Below are 21,275 nucleotides of genomic sequence, written 5' to 3' on the forward strand. Positions count from 1 at the left end.
TGAATAGACTGAAATTGGCTATTATGATAGGTAGTCAAGAAGGTTGTATACGAATTAGTGCAAGATGAATAGACTGAAATTGGCTATTATGATAGGTAGTCAAGAAGGTTGTATACGAATTGTTCGTTTTACAACTATTTGAATTACAATTGACCTTTTCACAATTGTGAAGGTCAATTGTAACATATGCGGGGGGAAAGCCCCCGCAACCCCCACCCAATGCAAAACCATATATCAAGCGGTGAGGAAACCACGAAACGCATAAACTCCGCTATGCGAGGGCCATATGTTTTGGGAGAACCATGATGCCAGTGGATTTCATGAGCCATATGTTGCGCGCTTTTATCTAATAAAGGCTACTTTTTGATACCGGACACTGGTTTCCTGAAGTAACATTGTTTGACTGGGGGAGTGCTTTCCACGGACTGCAGAAAAAACAGTCTTTTGGATATATATATATATATATATATATATATATATATATATATATATATATATATATATATATATATATATATATATATATATATATATAGTCAATTGTGAAAAGGTCAATTGTGACTCTTTAAAATCGGTCAATTGTTCATTCGAACAATTGTAAACAAACAATTTGGGTAATACCGTCAAGAATCAAGAGGCTGAATAGAAACTTAGGAAAGGAGGGGCCTTGAAATAATATCTTTTGGAATATAGATTATTAGGAGTTTTTTTAAATAGGTTTTTTTAAATAAGATAATTGTTAACATTTTGAGTTCAGTATTATGGGGAGGGGTGTCCAGGGCTGGTCAGTTTAAAATGTGTTATATTCAGAGTTTGGGGTTTGAGGTTCACATTTGAATATTACTTTAAGAATATAGAGTCTATTGGCAAATTGAGTTTGATTAAGGAATTAAAAATGGATGAAGAATTAAGAGTGGTCACGTGGAATGTGAACGGGTTAAACAACATGTCAAAATGTAAAAAGGTGATTGCTTATTTCAATGATTTGAAAACGGATGTTTGTTTTATTCAAGAGATGCACCACATACAAGGGGAACTTGAAAGCTTGGGAAAAGGTTGGCTTGGAAGAGTGTATGGTTCATCATTCAATACCAGATCACGAGATGTGGCGATATGGATTAGGAAGAATGCTCCACTAAAAGTCTTGAAAGAATTGAGTGACAGTGAAGGAAGAATGATTGCGTCATTAGTTAACATTCAGGGGACAGAAGTAATTTTTTACAACATTTATGCTCCCTCGGTTGATAATGGCAATTTTTTTTAGGAGAATTGCTCAAGATTTACAGAATTTGGGATGCCGAAATATTGTACTAGGTGGAGACCTTAATACGGTTTTGGACCAGGGTCTGGACAGAAGTACTTCTAGACATTTCAGACAACCAGATGCGCAAACTATAGCGCTGAAGGATCTTCTAGACCTTGGGTGCACAACATACGGCCCGCGGGCCAAGTGCGGCCCGTGATGCTGCTGGATGCGGCCCGGCAGGGTTGAAGACTTTCCTAATGGAAGGCGGCCCGCAAGCAGCAAAGGTTGCCCTCCATTAAGAAAGTCTTTGTTTTCCTTGCCGGGCCGTGTGTCACGTAGTGTGTGTGTATGCTGCCGAGGGAAGCTGGGGCTCAGTGACCTAATCTGCCCTGGCAGGGGTGCAGAGTACGGGGGGCTGCGGGGCCCTCCCCCCACACCCCGGCAGAATGAAGTCAGGGCTGAGTCCCCCCTACCCCCCTCCACGGGCCACACAGAAGAGACGCAGTGTGGATGGCCCTTTGTTCCATCCATACTGTCTCTCTCTGACGGCCCGGGTAAAAGCCGGGGGAAAAACGATGTTTAAAAATGGAGGGACGGATGCAAAGCAAGAGGCACATGTTTTGCAGTTGTCCCTCCATTTCTAAAAATCGTTTTGGGTTGGGTATACTACTACATCTGTGCACCGGGGTGCACAGATGTAGAGGTACACCCAACCCAAAATGATTTGGGCAGTGCCAGAAGCCTTGCCAGCGTTCCAGCACGTCTGGGTAAGTACATGGTGGGGGGTGCTGTATGTTTGTGTGTGTGTCTGTCTCGGCTCCGTCCTGACTGTGTTTTTTGTTTTTGTATGTATGTTGAGATGTGGAGGTGTGTCGGGTGTGTATGGGTGTGTTTGTATTTGTATGTCTGCATTATATGTTGAGATGCAGAGGTGGGGGGGTGTCGGGTGTGTATGGGTGTGTTTGTATTTGTATGTCTGCATTGTATGTTGAGATGCAGAGGTGGCGGGGTGCGTCGGGTGTGTATGGGTGCGTTTGTATTTGTATGTCTGCATTGTATGTTGAGATGCGGAGGTGGGGGGTGTGTCGGGTGTATATGGGTGAGTTTGTATTTGTATGTCTGCATTGTATGTTGAGATGCGGAAGTGGGGGTGTGTTGTGTGTGTATGGGTGTGTTTGTATTTGTATGTCTGCATTGTATGTTGAGATGCGGAGGTGGGGGTGTGTGTCGGGTGTGTTTGTATCTGTATGTCTGCAGTGTATGTTGAGATGCGGGGGTGGAGTGTGTGTCGTGTCTGCCTGAATGGTTGTGTGCAAGTTCAGTTTATGTTGAGATGCGGGGGTGGGGTGAGTGTCGGGTCTGCCTGAATGTGTTTGTGTGCAAGTGCAGTGTATGTTGAGATGTGGGGGGTGGTGGGGTCTGGTCTGCCTGAATGTGTTTGTGTGCACGTTCAGTGTATGTTGAGATGTGGGGGGTCCGGGTCTGTATGCGTGCATGGTTGTGAGTTTGTTTGGTGAGTTGGGGGTGGGGGGTTTGGGTCTGTATGGGTGCATGGTGTATGCTCGTGGGTTTTGTGCTGAGTTGGGGGGTGGGGGGTTCGGGTCTGTATGGGTGCATGGTGTATGCTTGTGGGTTGTGTGCTGAGTTGGGGGGCTCGAGTTTGTATGGCTGCATGGTGTATGCTTGTGTGCTGAGTTGAGGGTGGGGGTTCGGGTCTGTATGGGTGCATGGTGTATACTTGTTAGTTTGTATGCAGGGGTGGGGGTTGGGGTCTGTATGAGTATGTATGCATGGTGCATGCTTGGTAGCATGGGGCATAGTGTTTGCATGAGGGGTGGGTGTCTTGGGGCATAGTGTTTGCATGAGGGGTGGGGGCCATGGGGCATAGTGTTTGCTTGAGGGGTGGGTGCCTTGGGGCATAGTGTTTGCATGAGGGGTGGGTGTCATGGGGCATAGTGTATGCTTGAGGAGTGGGGGCTATGGGGCATAGTGTTTAATAAAAATTGGGGGTTGAAAAAGCCTCCTGCCACACCACGCCCCACCGCGCCTACCGCCTCACCCACATTTACTTTTTGGCCCGCTATAGCCATCATGTAAGGTACTTTCGGCCCTCTGTCAAAATCAGTTATGCACCCCTGTTCTAGACGAACACAATTTGAAAGATGTTTGGAGGTCAGAGAATCCTTTAGTAAGAAAATACAGTTTTTACTCTGGGGTGCATGCAGTCTACTGTAAGTTAGATATGCTATTCATGAGTGGGAAAATGTCAGAATGTTATGCATCAAGTAAAATTGGAAATATTGTTTTAACAGATCACGCTCATGTGATAATGGATCTGAAGTTAGACTTTGCCCCGCAAAAGCGGTTTACTTGGTGGATGAATAGCTCATTGTTGGATAACAAGGATTTGTTGGACAAGCTACTGAGTGAAATAGAATTTCTTTTCGTGGAAAATTGCATAGGAGATGTGGGGGTTGAAGTAGTGTGGGAAGCGTTTAAGTGTACGATTAGAGGTATTATGATTGGTATGGCAAGTGGACAGCAAAAAGAAGTATGCAAAGAAACTCCAGGAACTAGAATTTGGGATTAAAGACATTTCAAGGAAGTTGATGTCTGATCCTGCAAGTACTGGTCTGGTTCCAGAGTTATTAAAGTTGAAAAGGGAATTCAAAACATTGATGACGGAACGTATGGATAAGAAATATTTCAATTTAAAATGTACTTACTTTGAGAGAGAAGAGAAATGTGACCGGTGGTTAGCCTATAGGTTGAGAAAGAGAGAATCGGAACGTGCAATCACTTCAATCCAAGACAAAGATGGAAAGGTCACTAATTTAACCAAAAGAAATATATGAGGTTTGTTTTTAGATCATTCTATATGGATTCGTACAAAAATGAAACAATTGTAATGGCTCAGAAGAAAACTTCATGAAAGACCTAGAGTTTCCTAAGGTTCCGGTTGAGAACACACAAGCTCTAGAAGGAGATATTACACTAGACTTAGTAAGAACAGCAATTGCTAGGCTGAATACAGGAAAGTCACCCGGGCCTGATGGATTTCCGGTAGAATTTTATAAAATACTACCAATTCTGCCCTAAATCTATTAAAGAGTATGTTTTCAACTTCACTAGCCAAGGGTCTGTTGCCAACCACTACAAGACATGCTATGATTTCGGTCCTGCTAAAGAAGGGAAATAGCTATAGGCCAATAAGTTTAATAAACGTTGATAATACATTTCTGGCTAAAGTTTTGGCGATGAGATTGGAGTCATTACTACCAAGGCTAATACACCAGGATCAATCAGGGTTTGTGAGGGGGAAGGACAACATTGAGTAATATCAGGAAATTACTGCATACCATCTTGAAAGCTGCAGATTGTCCGGAAGACTCAGCGGTCCTATCAATGGATGCCGAGAAAGCATTTGACCGGGTCGATTGGGATTTTCTATTTAAGATCTTAAAATGGGCTTCAGAGTCCAATTTAGATTATGGGTAAAATTGCTTTACACACGTCCGACTGCTGACGTAAATACAAATGGGCAAAGATCAGAATCTTTGAATTTAGAGGGGCACAAGACAAGGGTGTCCACTTTTGCCATTATTATCGAGCCTCTGGCCATAGCTCTTCTGCCAGATACAGGAATACAAGGCTTGGGGTCTGCAGCAAATAGTTTTGCTACATGTTGATGATCTTCTCGTGCTAAGTAATCAAAAAGAATCTTTACCTAGACTCATGAGTGTGTTATTGGCATTCAATCAATGTTCGGGTTACAAAATAAATTGGGCCAAATCTGAGGTCCTACCCGTAGCACACACATGCAATAAATATCTATCACACAGTTGGGGTTTAAATTGTGTGTGGAAAAGCTATTATACTTAGGGGTATGGATAACACCGGGATGGGAATTAAGGAGTTTATTACAGAAAACATGAGTATGGTTTGTTCTGCATTGAAATTTAGACACAGAGAGATGGAGACAAATTCACCTGTCTCTTTGGGGAAAGGTGAATGCCTTGAAAATGGTTTCCACCCCAAGGATAAACTATGTCTTAAGTATGATACCGCTAGATATGGAGAAAAAATATTGGGTGGAGTTAAAGAGAATAATTGAAGTTGAGTGAATTAGTTTCCCTTGTCAAAAGGTGGTTTGGGGGTTCCAAACTTTAAAGTATACCATCTGGCTTTTGTTTCACAATTCTTAGTTGAATTCTTAGAACCAGAACCAGAACCAGGGGAATTGGTACTTGCTGAGACTAATTTTCATGGACCACTTACGCCAAAAGCAATGTTGGCAACTGTTTCTAGAACAGGTGGTATAAAGGACCCCATAACTAGGAATATAAAAAACCCATGGGAGAAACTGAATAGTTATCTTGGATTTGATGCTATGAAAGATCCTGGGGCCTCAATCTGGATGAATCCAAAAATTGAAGTAGATGGAAAGTATTTTTTTTTTGGCAGGAGTGGTTCCTGTGTGAGATGGATTGGTGACCTTTTCAAGAATTGGCGATGGATGACAGGGGTAGAGGTTCAGTCTACTTTTAATATTCCAAATTTCAAGAGAGCAGACTATCTGAAAATAAGGAAAGCTATTGGAGATATAGAAGCAAAAGATGGGTTGAATTTGGACGAGTTCAGGAAAATTCTGAGACAGGGAGAGTGTGGGCTAGCCAGCCGTATATACGGAATGATTGTGGCTGCATACAGAGGTGATGATTTATTGAGAGAGGAATGGGGCAGGAGGATTGGAAGCGAGATTGATGAGAGCGAGTGGAACTGTATGTGTGAAAATGTCAAGCTATGTTCTTTGGGGTTGACAGAGAGATCACGTCAGATCAAGATCTTGAATTGAGTCTTCTGGACACCGGAGCGATTAGAACGGAGAGGTATGAGTGATAACTTGGACTGTTGGGCTTGTGTACATGAGTCTGGAATGCTAGAGCATATGTTGTGGGATTGCACAAGAGTGAGATGTTTCTGGTTAGAATATGACACCTGTGAGAGAGTTATAGGGGAAAGACTAAAATATGACTTTAAGACTCTGATTTTGGGTAGTGATTTGATGTTAGATGATCTGACTACTTGTCAGAAAAAGTGGATTTTCAGAAGCGCTATGGTTGGGGAAAAAAGCGTATCCTGAAAGGATGGAAGACTGAAGAATCTGTAGATATTGCCATATGGCTTGCGGAGATGCATAATTTGGCAGAAGTTGAGAGGGTACTTTACCACAGAGAGAAGAAAGTTCCATTGTTTGAAAAGATCTGGGGAAAATGTCTTACATTATACTGATCAGTTGAATAAAAATGTGAACTTTGATGGAGGGGGGGAATTGATTTTAAAGTGTTACCTTTGTAAGAATTGTATTATAGACGTTTGTTTAGTATGTGTTGCTTTGCACATAGTTAAAACTAAATAAAATATTCAACAACAAAAACATTTTTTGGCAATTGCATAGCAATTACCAGGCATGAACAATGTGATAAACTGGGTAGAATATAAGGAATGAAAATAGCAGCATATACCTTAAGTGCTCTGCTACCACTGCATTGGTGATTTGGTGCAGTATAAAGCATATTAACATAACATACCATAACGTAAACGTGTTCCCAGAGAAGTGATTTCAGAGACTCTGGCCAGACCTGTGCATGTTTTGTTTCCAATACTAAAAAGTGATGGATGGTAAGCATTCAATCTATGCATAACCAATGGCAATTGCAACGAAGTCTTCCATTTCGTAATTTTACTAATAGTAAATTAAACGATTCTGCCATTTGGTATGCCGTTCTCTCGCATTATAAGCTTTGACTGCCCCAAGTTTTGAAATCTCGGGGAAAAAACCTGCATTTAAAGGAACAAGCGTGTCCAAAACGTTGAACGCCCAGTGTGTTAACGGGCAGCACGTTTAAAAATCCTGCCTGCATAGTAAAACACGAGGAGTGCGTTAATGAGACAGCCTCTGTAAAGAAATGTACTTGTTTGATAACTAAAAAGGAATAACACAGGAGGTCAGCTTGGAATTCGGGGCTTGGTGTGTACCACAAACACACACACCTCTGACAGGGGAGCGTGGTGTTGCCAGGAGCCACAGGGGAAGCCGGCTAGAGCGGCACGCCCAGTCTCTGCAGGCGCCCGTGTACACACAGTGGGCAGGGCGGAGCCGGCAGGGGACACGCACGCACTCCTCACCTCAGCTCCTCCCGGCGCGCCCCCACCCCGCTCGTACTGCAAGCTGGGGCTTGTCTCGTTTGCTGCAGGTGGCACCATCGGTGCCCGCTCCTGTCAACTACGAAATAGTCCTGCCCTCTCTGCCGGGCTTGTTCTGTGGACGAGGGCAGCCGCTGACAGCGTTCTTCCCTTAGCTCTACTCTTGAGGAGGGGGCGGAGCTGCGCACTCCTGACACCGGCTCTTTGAGGATTACGTGTAACCCGGCAGTGCACGCCGTGTGAGGGATTTACCTGCTCTGCGCCCCCTGGTACCAGAGTGGACGCCACAAGGGGACACCGCCAGGGCAAGCGGTCACTGGGGAGAGCAGCTGAGGAGGTGGTTGCCCGCCGGAGAAGAGGGCACCAGGCGACTCGAAGCCCAGGTAACCACTCCTCGGCGCAGTGGGCGACACGGTGTTGTGGTGGAGCGCAGACCAGTGAATTGTAAACATGAGGGTGGTTTGCAGACTGCTGGCTGCCAGTGCGAGTGCGTGCTCTTAAAACAAGGCAGTGTGCATGCAACTCTCTTAAAACACGTACGCCTTAGAAGCTGGTCATTAAAAGTTACAAGACTGCATTTCCGCGAAAATAGGCACAGGCTCATTTGTTTTTATCTTTGTTGGGTCTTTTATATCTGGCGGTTTTCATTGCACTAGAATGGTTTATATACGCGAATGCGCCCCACAATGTATTTTCCGACACCCGAAGCCAAGGCTCTAGCTTGTCCGGGTGGGACACGCATCACCTGTGACCTCATGCGGCAGCCCTTAACACAACGAGACCACCTGCCACTTAACCCCACTCCTAGCGCCGTTTTAACTCGGAGGCGTTGAGGCCTTTATCCTCCTGGTGTGTGGGCGCCATAGTACCTGGCCGCTGCCCGGCTTCCCTGTCGCTGCTGTGGGAGAGCAGGGCTGGAGCAGGACAGCGGCACCTGCTCTCGGCCCCCGGCTCAGCAGCCCCGCAGCTGCCCGCTGGTTTCTGGTTACCTGAGAGAGCTGCGGCGACGAGCCACCACCAGGGATGCAGGTGTCTAATGCCAGTGCAGCCCGAGACACCGACCCTTCTCCTGCTGGACAGTCTAGTTTGAGGAACTAATGGGGCCACTGGAGCAGCGCTGTCACGGGAGCCAGTTCTTTTTATAGCCCTGTGTGATGAGCGGCATCTGGGTTGGTTTGGCAGGGGGGCGGTAGGAGCATACTATGCCAGTGAGTAAGGGCCGAAGGCTGGCCTTGTTTGTTTTTAACCGTTTCAAGCCGTAACACTTGAGCCGTTTACATCTTTCAGCTCGTTTGGGGGGTGGGGGTGCGTGTTTTGGATTCCACCTGACAGTCAGATGCACTGTATGGACATGGTAAACCTGCGAGTCATTCTGAAAAGTGGCCCTGGTGGGACATCTTGTTACAGGCCGCGGATGCCTGCGTGGGTAGTTGTTCTTGCGTAGTGGCAGGTTTCTCTTGCGATAACAAACCGCCCTCCTTAAAGCACGTGATACTTTTTCAGGGATGATATCAATACCAACTCATTCGACTGTTCAGCTGGTGGCGTATCTTGGGCATATCTTGTTTTGTGTTACCAACTTTGTAGTGTAAAAGGGGTGTGTGAGATCACAGGCCATGCATGTGTGTTGATGAGGAACCTGCTTTGTGCAAAAGTGCTTGCTTGTGCAACTATCTCCAGGGAAACCTGTCAGTCGGTCTCACTATCGGGCTGTGACGTTTACTCTTGTGACGGCAGCGCTTATTTGGCGGCTAGCAGTGAGCAGGGGTGAGCCAGCCGCTACACGTCAGCGAACGTACAGTATTTTTCAATTCAAGTATTTTAGGACTTCATCTACTAATTGAAGTAAATTATTGGATGTTGGTGACGGCATGGTCACTACTCGGGCCTCCACAAGAATGAATAGTTAATGCTCTGTGCCGCGCCGACTTCGGGTTGCGTGCCTGGGGGGGATTGGTCGCCCATCCTTCCGGTAGCAGAGATGCCTCTGCAGGAGGCTTCAGCTGTGCCAGTTCCATGTGCAACCCCCAAACTGGAAGCCTAACTGACAGGCCAGTCTTAGTACCCTGCCGACATGCCATGCGGGCGCTGTTGGGTTGCCTCCTTGGCAGCTGCACCCCAGCCTGCCTTGTCTTGGATTCTTATGGATCTTTTCGTTAACAGTCACTTTGTTTTTTTTTCAGGCTGGTATCTAATCTCTCTCTTGTCTCCCTCCTTTTCCTTCTTCAGGCTCTCCCCCATCGTGTTCTTTCGTCCTCTTTTATGTCGGGTTTTCTGACCACCCTTTACCAGCCCTCTCTCAGACTGACCATCTATGTTTAACTGCCCTTCCTCGCCTGGATCCTTTGCCTCCACAGGGTCTTCCCCGGCGTTTAACTCTCCCTCCTTACTTCAGAAGTGTGGACTTTTTTTGTTTGTTTGTCTGAACTCTTGTATGCGATCCTTTTTCGCCAGAGTAGGCAGGGGAAGGCATGTAGAGGAGCAGCATTGGTTGGCAGTGGTCACCGAGACAAGGCCTCTAGGGGGTAGGGATGGAGGGGCCTTGTGAGAGTTAGCTGGCAGCTGGAGATACACCCAGGGATAATTCAGGGGTGATGCTGCTGTGTGTAGGGCTGAAGAAACGGATACTGACAAAAGTGGTGAAGAAGGTGTCTCCCAGAAAGATTTCGTTGGTCCTGAGGCAGGCGTTTTTCTTCAAATATTCCAGAGGGGAAATTAAAGTAATAATCTACTCAATCCTAGAAAATTATCGGCCAAAGTAACTGCAAAAGGTTAATGAGCTTTCTTTACACTTTAGGCTTCTGTTGCAAGGCAATGACTGAGTCTGCATCTGAAAGTTTTGTTGGAGCATGGTATCACTATTGCTGGTGACCATGGGGTAGAATCTATGACTTTGTTCTCAAATGCACCACAATAGCCCTTTCCTTGGAAGGATGTAAGAAAGAAGTATTATTCACCACCCCCATGCCAGGGCTAAATCTGCAGTTGGTGGCACACTGCCAGAGGCCGGTTCAGTGATATTTCATGTCACCAGCTCACTGGGTCAATTTGAATGACAACCACACAAAAACAGAAGCAGTTTGAGTGGTTCTCTAGCAATATTATGCAACGTGAGAGGAATTGGGACCAAGCAGTAGTGTGGGGGGTGCATATGTATCATACACCACATCATGCCGCTCAGAAGTGATTTTAGTTGATCTACATATTTAGCTCGTGGTTCCCATAATAACGCACCATCTTGTTTGCCAGTGTATAGCGCCATGTGATGCACAGGGACTTCGCCTCATGAATCAGCCCAGGCTGCAAGCGGGCATCAACAAGAGCTTCCCGCCATTATTTCACCCATCTAAGCAGAAACGAAACAGAATATTATCTCATGAAAGTCCGAGGAAGACCCAGTGAATAAATAGGTTGCCCGTGAGCCGACTCCGCTGGTGAGCTGCGAGGACCAGAGCCGACCTGGGAGCCGACCTGCTGCAGCACCCAGAAAGGCGAGGAGCACTTCCAGACCAGGCACCGCCCCCTGATGCCCTGCAGATGCAGACTTGTCGGGGAGATGTGATTGACCAATTCATCCCTCGGGACACTCCCGACCAGGACAAATAAATGAGAGACAGCCGAGAAGTGGTGATTGTTAGGAAAGATTTCCATATGTGTAACTTTCCCTTCAGTTGTGTACCCCCCCAAATTTTGCTGCTGTTTAACACCATAGCCTGACTTTGCCAGGGGAGCACAGCTTTATGCTGCACTCCTATGGGCTTTCGCTCCCTTTTTTATGGGGAAATTGACATGCCCTTAAAACAGTCAGTACTGGGAGACTTTGTTTCCCTTAGTCCTTGTCAATGTTGCAACTTTTCTGCAACATGTAACAAGTGTACAATGTACCTTTCAGTACAGTGCACTTGGGTCTCCTAGTAATTTCCAAAGGCCCTAGATACACTCAAAGGATTTTTTAGGAGATGTGTAGATGTCACGGACAGGGTTGGTGGCAGCTTATCTTTTCATAAAATTTTAACCTTTTCCTGCCAGGTAAACCGCCATTACAGCGTTTGGCACGAATAAGTGGCCTGGCTCCAAAATGGCCATGCTACGAGGTTCTTTGTCCTGTCATTTGGCCATCGAACCGACCCGGGTCAGACCTTATTTGGGCATTCATTTTCCCAGGCTTCTGCATGCCTTGTGTGTGTGCCTCCAGGATGTGGGCTGGGGTCTCTCTCCGCAATACACATCGTGGGTGCCAGAGAGTCTGGAATAATGTTAATGACTGGGACCACTGTGGTCTGTGATTGGTCCACGTATGGTATGTCGGAATGTGAGCAGATCTCCCATTGGATCCTCTTCGTTTTGGTGCGAAGGAGATTCTGGATAAGAGAAGCCCCCAAACAGCCATACCATGTCGATATCTGGTGTTCTCACTGAACGAAGGATAGGATCCAAGTATCCTGAAGCTAAGAAGCCGAGTCGAGGAACCGCTGGTAGATTTGGCACCCTGAGCCCGCTGTCGTCCCGTGGGACCCCTCTGCATGTGGTCGTCCGAGAAGGTCTGCGAAAACGCTTTGACCCATTGGAACAGTGGGTCGAACTATTCTCGGCACCTTCACCAAAACCTGCAAGTAAACCTTCTCGGAAGTGTCCCTGGGCTGACCAGTTTACGCAGGACCTTTGCTCTGTCTCTGCCGCCGTTTCTAGGAGGCCCTTCGAAACTTGGTATACTGCTAGCTCTGTGTTCACGGCACCCTCATACCAAATTTCCTACACTTGGCATTCCCAGGTCTGAAGTGAGAGGAGTGCGCCAGAACCAGAGCATTCGTGGTTACTGTTGTCGCCCAGCCGCGGTGACGACTCTTGCAGGTGCGTTGCATTTGTGCCCCTCTTGCCCCTGAAGCCTGCTGCAGTGAAACTGGCCTGATCCATACACCAGGAGTGGAGAAATTGCCACTGTCCCATTTGGGAATCATCAATGTATCTTCTTCGCTGAAAGCTGCAGAGCCGCCAAATTGCCGCACTTGAACCTGCAACTGAAGTGGACTCGACTAACGAAGTTTGGTCCGGAGTGTGCCGGGGTTCAGTGAGTAATTGCATCCCTAGCTGGTGGCCCTTAGCGCCTCCATCCATTTTTACGCACAAGTGGCCACTGGGGGCTCCTCTCCTTTCCACTGCTAGTGCGAACTAGCAAACTATTCCCAACTCTTGGAATCGTCTCTGCCCTCAAGTGGAGACCCTCCACGAATAGTGGGAACCTATTCTTCATTGCCGCACCCACCTTCCTGAGCTGCTAGAGACCCCTGAAGAGACCACGATTTGTCCATTGGAACTACCGCATGTGTTTGCATTGCCTGTACTTTTGAGCATTAGACTCCTCTCTTCTTAGGGATCGGACTGCCTCTTAGGAGTGTGTTGGATGTAGAAGGGGTAAAGACTATTTGCACTGCCTGTTTCCTCCCCCTTTTAGGTTGTGGACTAATTTGTTGTTTTAACCCTTTAGACCCCATTGGTCTTTTATATATGTATTTTGGTAGTATTGCATTGGTCTAAATAGTATTACCGTGATTTGATTTCTGTGTTTGAAACTCAAAGGCCTTGAAATAAATGTATATGCATTTTGAATATATCTACACCTGACTAGGAGTGATTCGTAAGTGTCCTTTACTCTGTGTGCTCATTGACGACGTCTTTCAGTCACCCTCACCCCACCTGAGACCTAGTCTTGACCGCTGCCAAGCTACCTTGATAGGTCTGGCTTGTCCAGAAGGTTACCCTGTTCCAAGAAACTAGGCTGGCCTCCTGAACCTCTGCCCACCAGGTCAGAGTTCAGAAATCCATCTTAACAGTGATAGGCTCACAATACAAGCAATTCTATGTGCAGCGGCCATGACACCCTGCACGGATCGAAGAGAAGCCTGAGCCACAAATGTTCTTAGGAACTGCACTCTGGGGAGCTGACACGCCTGCAGCCCACAGGAGACTCCCTCCCTCTCGACCACTGCTGGAGCGACCCTGATAACAATGGCATGCTGGCAATGAGGTGAGCCACCTGGGAGACACTAAATCATGCTGGGCACCATGACTCTGCGGGCCATGAGGGGCCTATGACGCCACCTCCCCTATCAGACATGTGACCCCGGTGGGGTCTTACATACGCCCCTTACCCATCTTGTGCCATACATAACGCCATGCCATCCCTGCCCCCTGGGTGGTCAGCCCACCGCTGCCCGTCCCCGGACCGCTGCCAAGCGAGCACCCATTGCTGGCTGCCCCGCAAAACTCCACCGACTACGTTACGGCACAGAGGCCCTGGGGTGCCGCAGGGCTGTTCTGACGATTGAAGGCACCCTGAGGAAGAACCCTCACAATACAGTAAGCAGCTCGGATCTGTGGAGGTGAAAAACTGTTAGCGCACCAACTTGCCCACTCTAAACAAGTGACCCTCGCTGTTGGAACTGCCCACCAACTGAGCACCCCTGCAGGGTGGTACTACTCATAGGGGACATCACCATACACATTTTCAACATCTGGGCTATCCCAAATCAGCACCCACCTGAAATGATACGGGGAACCCCCGATCCCTCTATTAAAGACACCACGTATGCTGGCTCTGTAAACACACCGCTACGCTGCTCTACCCGGCAACAGACCATGATGGAGGCTCAATTCAGACCCAACTACAGGCGATCCTCCTGGTGATGAAAGCCATCGGCCAGAGAACACAGGAAACGAACAATACTGTACAAGATATCAAACACAACCTTATGTGTCGTCCTGGAATCGGCCTCCCAACGCTTGTTTGCCTTCAGCCTCTGCAAACTCCCAGCACTTGGTTTAGGCGCCCACTAGCCTGGGTTATCATAGGCCTGCACTTATTTATTGGCAGTTGACCATTCACCAAGTGATATCTGCCAGTCACTTAACAGTTTGCAACATACTCCTTGGCACATCCCTCCTTGTTATTCCTAGCACATTTGCACCCCCCCACCACCCCATCGCTCTGTTTCGGCACTTGCACGCTCTGAATGCTCACAAGGCCTAGTAGGACCGCCTCTCTCTCTCTCTCTCTCACAATTTACTTGATGTATAAGCACTGTACAAATGCACAATAAATAAATAAAATTGAAGGCTTACATGTAAACGTCCCACTTACCTCTTGAGTAACACAGATCATGAACGTTCAGACAGCACAGCTACGCTGCAGGTTACACACATGTACATAGTGGGGCCATCCTCTACTTTGGCCCCCCCTTTCCCCAGGCACAGAGGCAGTAATTACTTTCCGAATAATAACTACAGAGACAATGTATACTTTTGGGGAAAAAAAGGTCACATTTCTTGAAGTCAAGCAAACAAATTGGGGAGCTGTCCTAGCCTTCTTTAGCACAATGACTTCCAGCACATTTTTAAGGTAGCCCTTTTTATTTCCCGAGCTTGCAACTATATTTATTGTCCTCGGGTGACCCATGTCACTTCTGGTTTGCAAAGTAGCACACCTCCGTCTCTGTTTAGCAACTGCTAGGCAGTAATAGACCCGGGACCACTACATTCAGTTGAAGAGGAGTCTCAACTGTCCATAAAGGAGTTGGTGCCTGTCGAAGCCCGAACCTGGCTTGAATGCGGCCAGTGGGTACCGCTCGTATCCCAAACCGCAGCATCAGAGCCGGTTTCAGCCACCCAAGGGAATGGCACTTGGGGGGGGGGGGGGGGGGGGTGGCCAGAGGGGAGGCCTGCTATGTATGCTGTCCCTTTAGCGCCCCCTCTGGGGGCTGGCCATCCTCCCGTACACACATCTCCTTAGACATCAGCGCTTCCCCTCTGGGGCCTCTGAGGAAAGAGCTCTTTTTTTAGCCACACAGGTGAAAGCGGTCGGTACTCTGGCACAAGAGATAATTTGCTATTAGGGGATCCATGCTAATAGTTTTGGTGCTAATGTGAGAAGCCCTGTATGCTTTCCCTGTCTTTTACAAGTTCACAGTATACTGTTTTTTTTTTTTCAACTTTAGTCTCGGTTTCTGCATGCAGTTCTATCCAGGCCTGCCCCCTTTTTGTACATGTTAAAGGCAACCGCGCCCATTTTGCAGAGTGCTCCTTTAGTGTCTGCACAAACGCCGCAATTGACTGAACTTTAGTCTCCAGCCACCTTTAAGCGAAAGAGTTCAGATGCTGTCTTTTCTGGCTCCTGCATCCAGACACCGCATTCTGGCTGATCTTTGGCAAAACTGTGGCGGTACCGGTCAGAATGAACCTGCTGTCTTTGCTCGGCATCTGCACACGGCCCTGCCCTCGCAACTGATTTCGTCACTCTCTGACCTGTAGCGGTGACCTTCTCTGACCTGCAGCGGTGACCTTTCCTACTCCGGGAAAGAAGTAGAGCCAGTCTAGCCTCCCACTCCGCTCTTCAGAAATGGCGCACTTCTAGGAGCTGTCGGCGCTGAGTGAAGGGCTTTAGAATGAGGCTGCGGGAGCGGCGACAGCAGAAGACACCTACCAAATGCATTTCCCCCTCAGCCCATGTAGGATGCCTTGATTAAGAATTATTAATCCAAAAAATATAAATGTATTCATAGAATGTACACAAGCTGTCGATCCTTTCTTTCTTCTTCCAGGTGTCTGAGTAAAAACGTAGACCCCCTCTGTTGTTCTGAACATTGTTTTCTTTTTTTAAATCAAATGAATAAAACAAAAACAGAATTGTAGTGAGCATAGTGAATATGTTGAGAAGCAACTAAACCACATTGCTACTAACTCTACTCTACGACATACTTTTTTATATGTAATGTTAACATTTTGTTGGATGAAATTTGGTATCAAAAATGCGTTAGATGAAAAACAATGTATTTTATGTATTTTTGTAATTTCTATGAATACATTTATATTTTTGGGATTAATAATGCAGTTTTCTTGTTTTGGACAACGAAATGCTACAATTGACTATCATAAAAAAGCATGTGTTGATAAATATAAGTGTAGATGAGGGAGGGGTAGTCAGTCGCCTTTTTTGTTTATATAGTCTTAAAGGCACCTTCCCCACTAGCAACTGGTCCCCCCCCCTTAACAAAAAATGTGGGAAGTACCCATTGTTAATACATGTCTTGATTCAGAGGCACAAAAGTACCAGAGGGCCCTGGAGAGCAAAGACGCTACCCATGGACCATGGCTGTATGCTGCATCTCCAGCCTTGAGAGGCTTTCCATAGGTGTGTGGCTGCTCACTCAGTCCACCCCTAGGACTCCCTGGCGATGGTGGCTGCCGTTGGTTAGCTTTTCTGCTCGGTGACTGCCACTTGACTCGGTCCTGTGGCTGCTACACTTCTACCACCGTACAGGACACCTCGCAAGAGCAGGGAAGTCCAGAGCGGCTACATGACCAGAACCAGTCCAGGGCCTATACCTTGTTACCTCCCTATAGTAGCCCTAAAGAGGGATTGCGATGCATAGTGCGTGAGGCGACTGGCCACATCGTACAGTTTCCAGGTCTCGGGATTCACACAGTAAATCAGCCCTAATACTAAGATAGAAATATCTATCATTTTTAGCAATGAGTGCCCATTTCTTGCCTGTTAGCTGCTCGGAAGAGTTGTAGGCCAACACATTAGGGTGTCTGAAATGTATTCTTAGTACACCTTGGTCGGCAGGGATGTGCCTTCATTGTTGGGCTTTCAGTTTAAATTTGATTTGACCATTGTGTATATTTACCAGGATTTCATTATACACAGGATAACTAATGTTTATTTCTATTGCCACAACCTGGGGTTCTCTACGAAACATAGTGCTCGAAAGAACCCAAAGCATGACATGTCTTGTTGACTTTACTTTTAAAGTACTATATTAGATATAAAAAATGAGTTTTTTTTCTCCATTGTGTGTGAGTCCTTCTGTGTCCCTCTACATTGAATGTACTGAGGTTGTGTCACTCCTCTAATCGGTGTGCTGTTGCAGGTTCATACTATTTTGATCCATGTTAAATGGGCCCATGCGACTTTTGGACATTAATTGAGGGAATTCTCCCTCGCTGATTGTCTGGGTTTCTGGGGTGCTCGTTCTAAGGGTTCTTAGGATTTTTAATATAATTAATGCTCAGCATACCCTCCAAAATGTGTCTGTAATTCTGAGCCTTGGTAGTGTGGTCATTAGGCCCTGGTGCCTTGCTTGTGGCATTCCCACATAATCAGTGGGATCTTGTGACTAATTGGAGTGATGCATGTTGACCCTTTCTAGTGTTACAGCTGCTTTTCATGCAGAATAAAATGAAGTCATTTTAAATGCACTGCCTTCATTCATACAGTACACCCGATAGCGGATGTATTCTTTGTAACGTAGTTTGGGCCCGGCAACCTATTTTGCATACCCCCTCCCCATGCCCAGATGTAATCCCACCCAAATTCATATAATTCACATAACCGCCAGAAACTCAATCACTTTGGAGGTCAGAATGCTCTTTCTACTCCCTTCCCACATGGTCTTTGCTCAATGCTGTTTGTCCTCTACCCTATTAATTTTATTACCAACTCAAAATGAAATTAGTTTCAGGGAGATTAAGAATGATCATTCAACAGATACTCAAGAATCCCATCCCATTCGTTGGTAAGAGGGGCGCAGTACTGAGGACTTTATCCTCCTTTTTATATAACTAGATGGGAGCGTTAAAGGTCAACCTTCCTTTGAACTAAGTAACTATTGCAGCACCGCGTTTTTTTTGGTTAAAAAACCTTTGTTATACTTTAGTCACCTACAAGTGTTAATTTGTCTTGATAAAACTCGGCATAAGACGGTAAGACGATAGTGTGTCCCCGATATGCTACATGTGATATTCAAGAGTGCCCAAACTGTCTCCGGCCCCCATGAAGCAAGAGGACTTTTATCCTGACAGATGTTTTGGGAACATTAATACTTGGTTTTTTGAAAGATGGGTCTCTCTATGTAACTCCCACTTTACGCATTAACAATTGTCCCCATTTCCCCAATTGTCATTTGGTGGGGAGCACCCAGCTTAACTAAGCAAATGAACGCTGTCCACTCACATTTTGAGTACTCTCATATATCGGAGTGGGGCCCTCAAAAAGGCCAAACACAATTGTGAGAAACCTGACGGTATTCTCCCACCCACTCCCTCGGGGTCTTCCATTCAGGTGGCCAGGGAAGGGCCATTGCTTTTGGATCCCGACCCTGGGGGTGGACAAGAGAGGGAGGATCACCTCAGTGGAGGATTACGAGGGATTGGGAGGAGTATACCCAAGGCTGAGGCTACCCAAGGTATTCACCCAGTCTCAAAAATACCCTAACCTACTTTCCCCCAGCCTTTTTTCTTTCTTTTTAGGTATTTCCAATCTCGCACCATCTCCCCCCCCCCCACCCCCCATTTCCAACAAATATTGAGACGAGCCCACTAAGATCAGTAAAGATTACCCATAGGAATAACCTGGGGGAAAATAAGGGAAACCTACCCTAGAACGAACCCAAGTTGTCCCACTAACAGAGTCAGGCAGGGTCAGGCATTTAATAGTAAACATTCAGAGCTGACTCCACTTGACTGGTCTTTTCACTATAAAAGGTGTGGTATTGCACAGATGGATGAGGAAGTAAGAGAGTGAGTAGGGAGGAGAGCGGAGATGCCACAGCTGCTCAGGAGCAGAGGCCAGAGGCTGTGATGCCGAGATGCTGCAGTTTGAAAGAGCAGAAGCGTGTCTCCAGGGAGCCAAGAAGAGTCTGTGCATGGGAACCGAGAAGCGTGCTGGTCACCTGCAGAACCTGTGAAGGCGAATGCTTGTTCCCCTGGGCCGGTGAGACAGCCCAGGAGTGTCCGAGAGCGGCAGGCGGTGAGACCCCGACCTCGGAACGAGAGTTGTTGTAGAGCTGAAGCACATAAATCAGCCTGAGAGCATTGTAAAGCAGGGTTGTGAAGAGCGCAATACAAAAGTAACACTAGAAACGTGTAAGAAAGAGGACCGAGTTTGTGTGAATGTCGATTTAAGGTAAAGGGGAAAACTTCAATAATGGAAAGATACAAGTGACAGTGTGAGCAGGAAGCCAGGGATTCACGTGTGTGAAATAACAAAAGGAATGAATTTGGACAATGAAGTGATACAAGTGAAAAGTGGCCCAGAAGCCCGTGAAAAATGTTGGAGGTGAACTTTAAATTAAAGGAAGAGTGAGAAAAAGTGAAGCACTACAAAGATGTAACAAGGATTAATCTGATAAACATTGAACTGTCATAAAGTGTGCGAGCGACCCAGAAGTGCATCGGGTGCACGTGAGAATGAAAGGAGCAAGAGACACAACAGAGAGAAGGAATAAAGGATAGTGCAAGTGTGCAGGACAAAGAGAAAGGAATACATCAAAGTGTTGCAGGAGGCACCTGAAGATAAAAAGTGCAAAGAAAAGCAAGAGTAAGAAACAAAACGAGGGCAAAGGATCAGAGTGGTCATGCTGAGGAAAATCAAATAGCCTGGCATTTTCGAAAGCCTCTGATTCTACCCCAAGAGAGGATTGTATGTAAGCTAGACTATATATAAGGAAAAGGAACATCCTGGCCATCTGAATTTGTGTTTGGAACTAGAGGGGCCTAAGCTTGGGCAAGGGCGCTCTGTGAAACTAAAAAAGAACTGTGATCTATTTTGTTGAAAGCTGGGAGAGGCGTGAGCTTTGGGGAGGGAACCCTGCGAGGCCTATTGAGGAAAGCAAAGTGCATCGTGATGAAACCGACTTTGTGTTTTGAAAGCTAGAAGGGGCCTTAGCTTGGAGAAGGGAACCGTAAGAGGCCTAACCAAGTTGGAGACTTATTGGTTTTGTTCATTGTTGAAAGGATTGAAGCGTGGGGAAGGGAACCCCGGGGGGGTATCAAGAGGAACTGTGTTCCATTTCTTTTGTGACATTTGAAACTTGAATAAGCTGGAGCTTGGGGAATGGAACTCCAAAGAACTCAGACACTCATGGTATTTGAATTCACGGTAAGGGTCTGTGGAGAATGTCTTACGAACAGTACCTTTGCTTGAACTCATTTTTGTGACCTTGACCAAATTGCACCTGGTGAGAAGACCACCTGAAACCAACTTTGGTTTCCCTTTTTTTCTTTGTTGAACCACTATTTTCCTTTTCAAAAGACTTGCTATCGCATTTTTTTGAAAGAGTGAGGGCAAGCATAGGCTTAGACACAGATGGACCTTTAGTTTGACTATGAAACCACGACAGCAATTAGAAACATCAGTTAAGGGAACTATCGCTTTAGAGTTAGGGCTAGTCGGGCATTACACCAACCCAGGAACCTTCGTAAATAACGGTTTTAAAATGAATACTTTTGAGTCTGTGTCTCTCTTGATGCCATGCCTGTCTCGCACAATATTGGGTCAAAACAGGTTTAATTTAACACAAAAAGCTCCTCTCCTGGGTCAAACCTAATAATAATGCCAGAAAAGTCTTTTATCAAAACTTCCAACATTTCTTGGGCTGCCTTATAAAGTTCACAAGGGTTCATGTACCACCCTGTCACTCAGTCTCTGCACACTTCCTCCTTCTTGTCTCCTGGTTAATTGTGGGATTCGACCACCTCTGGTTCTCCTTATAGTTCCTGCAGATGCTGCTGTGTTTCCGACATACTATAGTTAATACAATGGGAGCTTTTTCTTGACGTTGATCCAGAACATCATGTTTGCCTTCCCGAGTTTCCACAGTTGAGGGCAAGGGGGCCGTATTACCTCCCTTGCTTAAGGCTCTAATTGTTCTCCTTTTGGCAAAATTTCTACCTCCTTGATGGCATGCCACATGCTCATTCTTTCTACCACTGTGGATTTAACCCCTTCTGATGGTATCTCACCCCTGACTTGGGCCAAGCTTGCCTC

General features: G+C 46.4%; 1 protein-coding gene across 3 annotated transcripts in view; it reads left to right on the plus strand.

Moving 5' to 3' along the window:
- The first annotated feature begins 7,456 nt into the window (after positions 1-7,456).
- Positions 7,457-21,275, plus strand: part of FHIP1A (FHF complex subunit HOOK interacting protein 1A) — an 839,659-nt gene continuing 825,840 nt past the window's right edge. The window contains exon 1 of one of the 3 annotated variants that reach the window (XM_069631272.1): positions 7,457-7,836. The gene's annotated coding sequence lies outside the window, so the exon portion shown is untranslated. The remainder of the gene's footprint in view (positions 7,837-21,275) is intronic. The other 2 variants (XM_069631273.1, XM_069631271.1) reach the window with 2 other exon arrangements.

The sequence above is a fragment of the Ambystoma mexicanum genome, chromosome 6q (assembly GCF_040938575.1).
Source record: "Ambystoma mexicanum isolate Mex_15411 chromosome 6q, UKY_AmexF1_1, whole genome shotgun sequence".
Taxonomy (NCBI): domain Eukaryota; kingdom Metazoa; phylum Chordata; class Amphibia; order Caudata; family Ambystomatidae; genus Ambystoma; species Ambystoma mexicanum.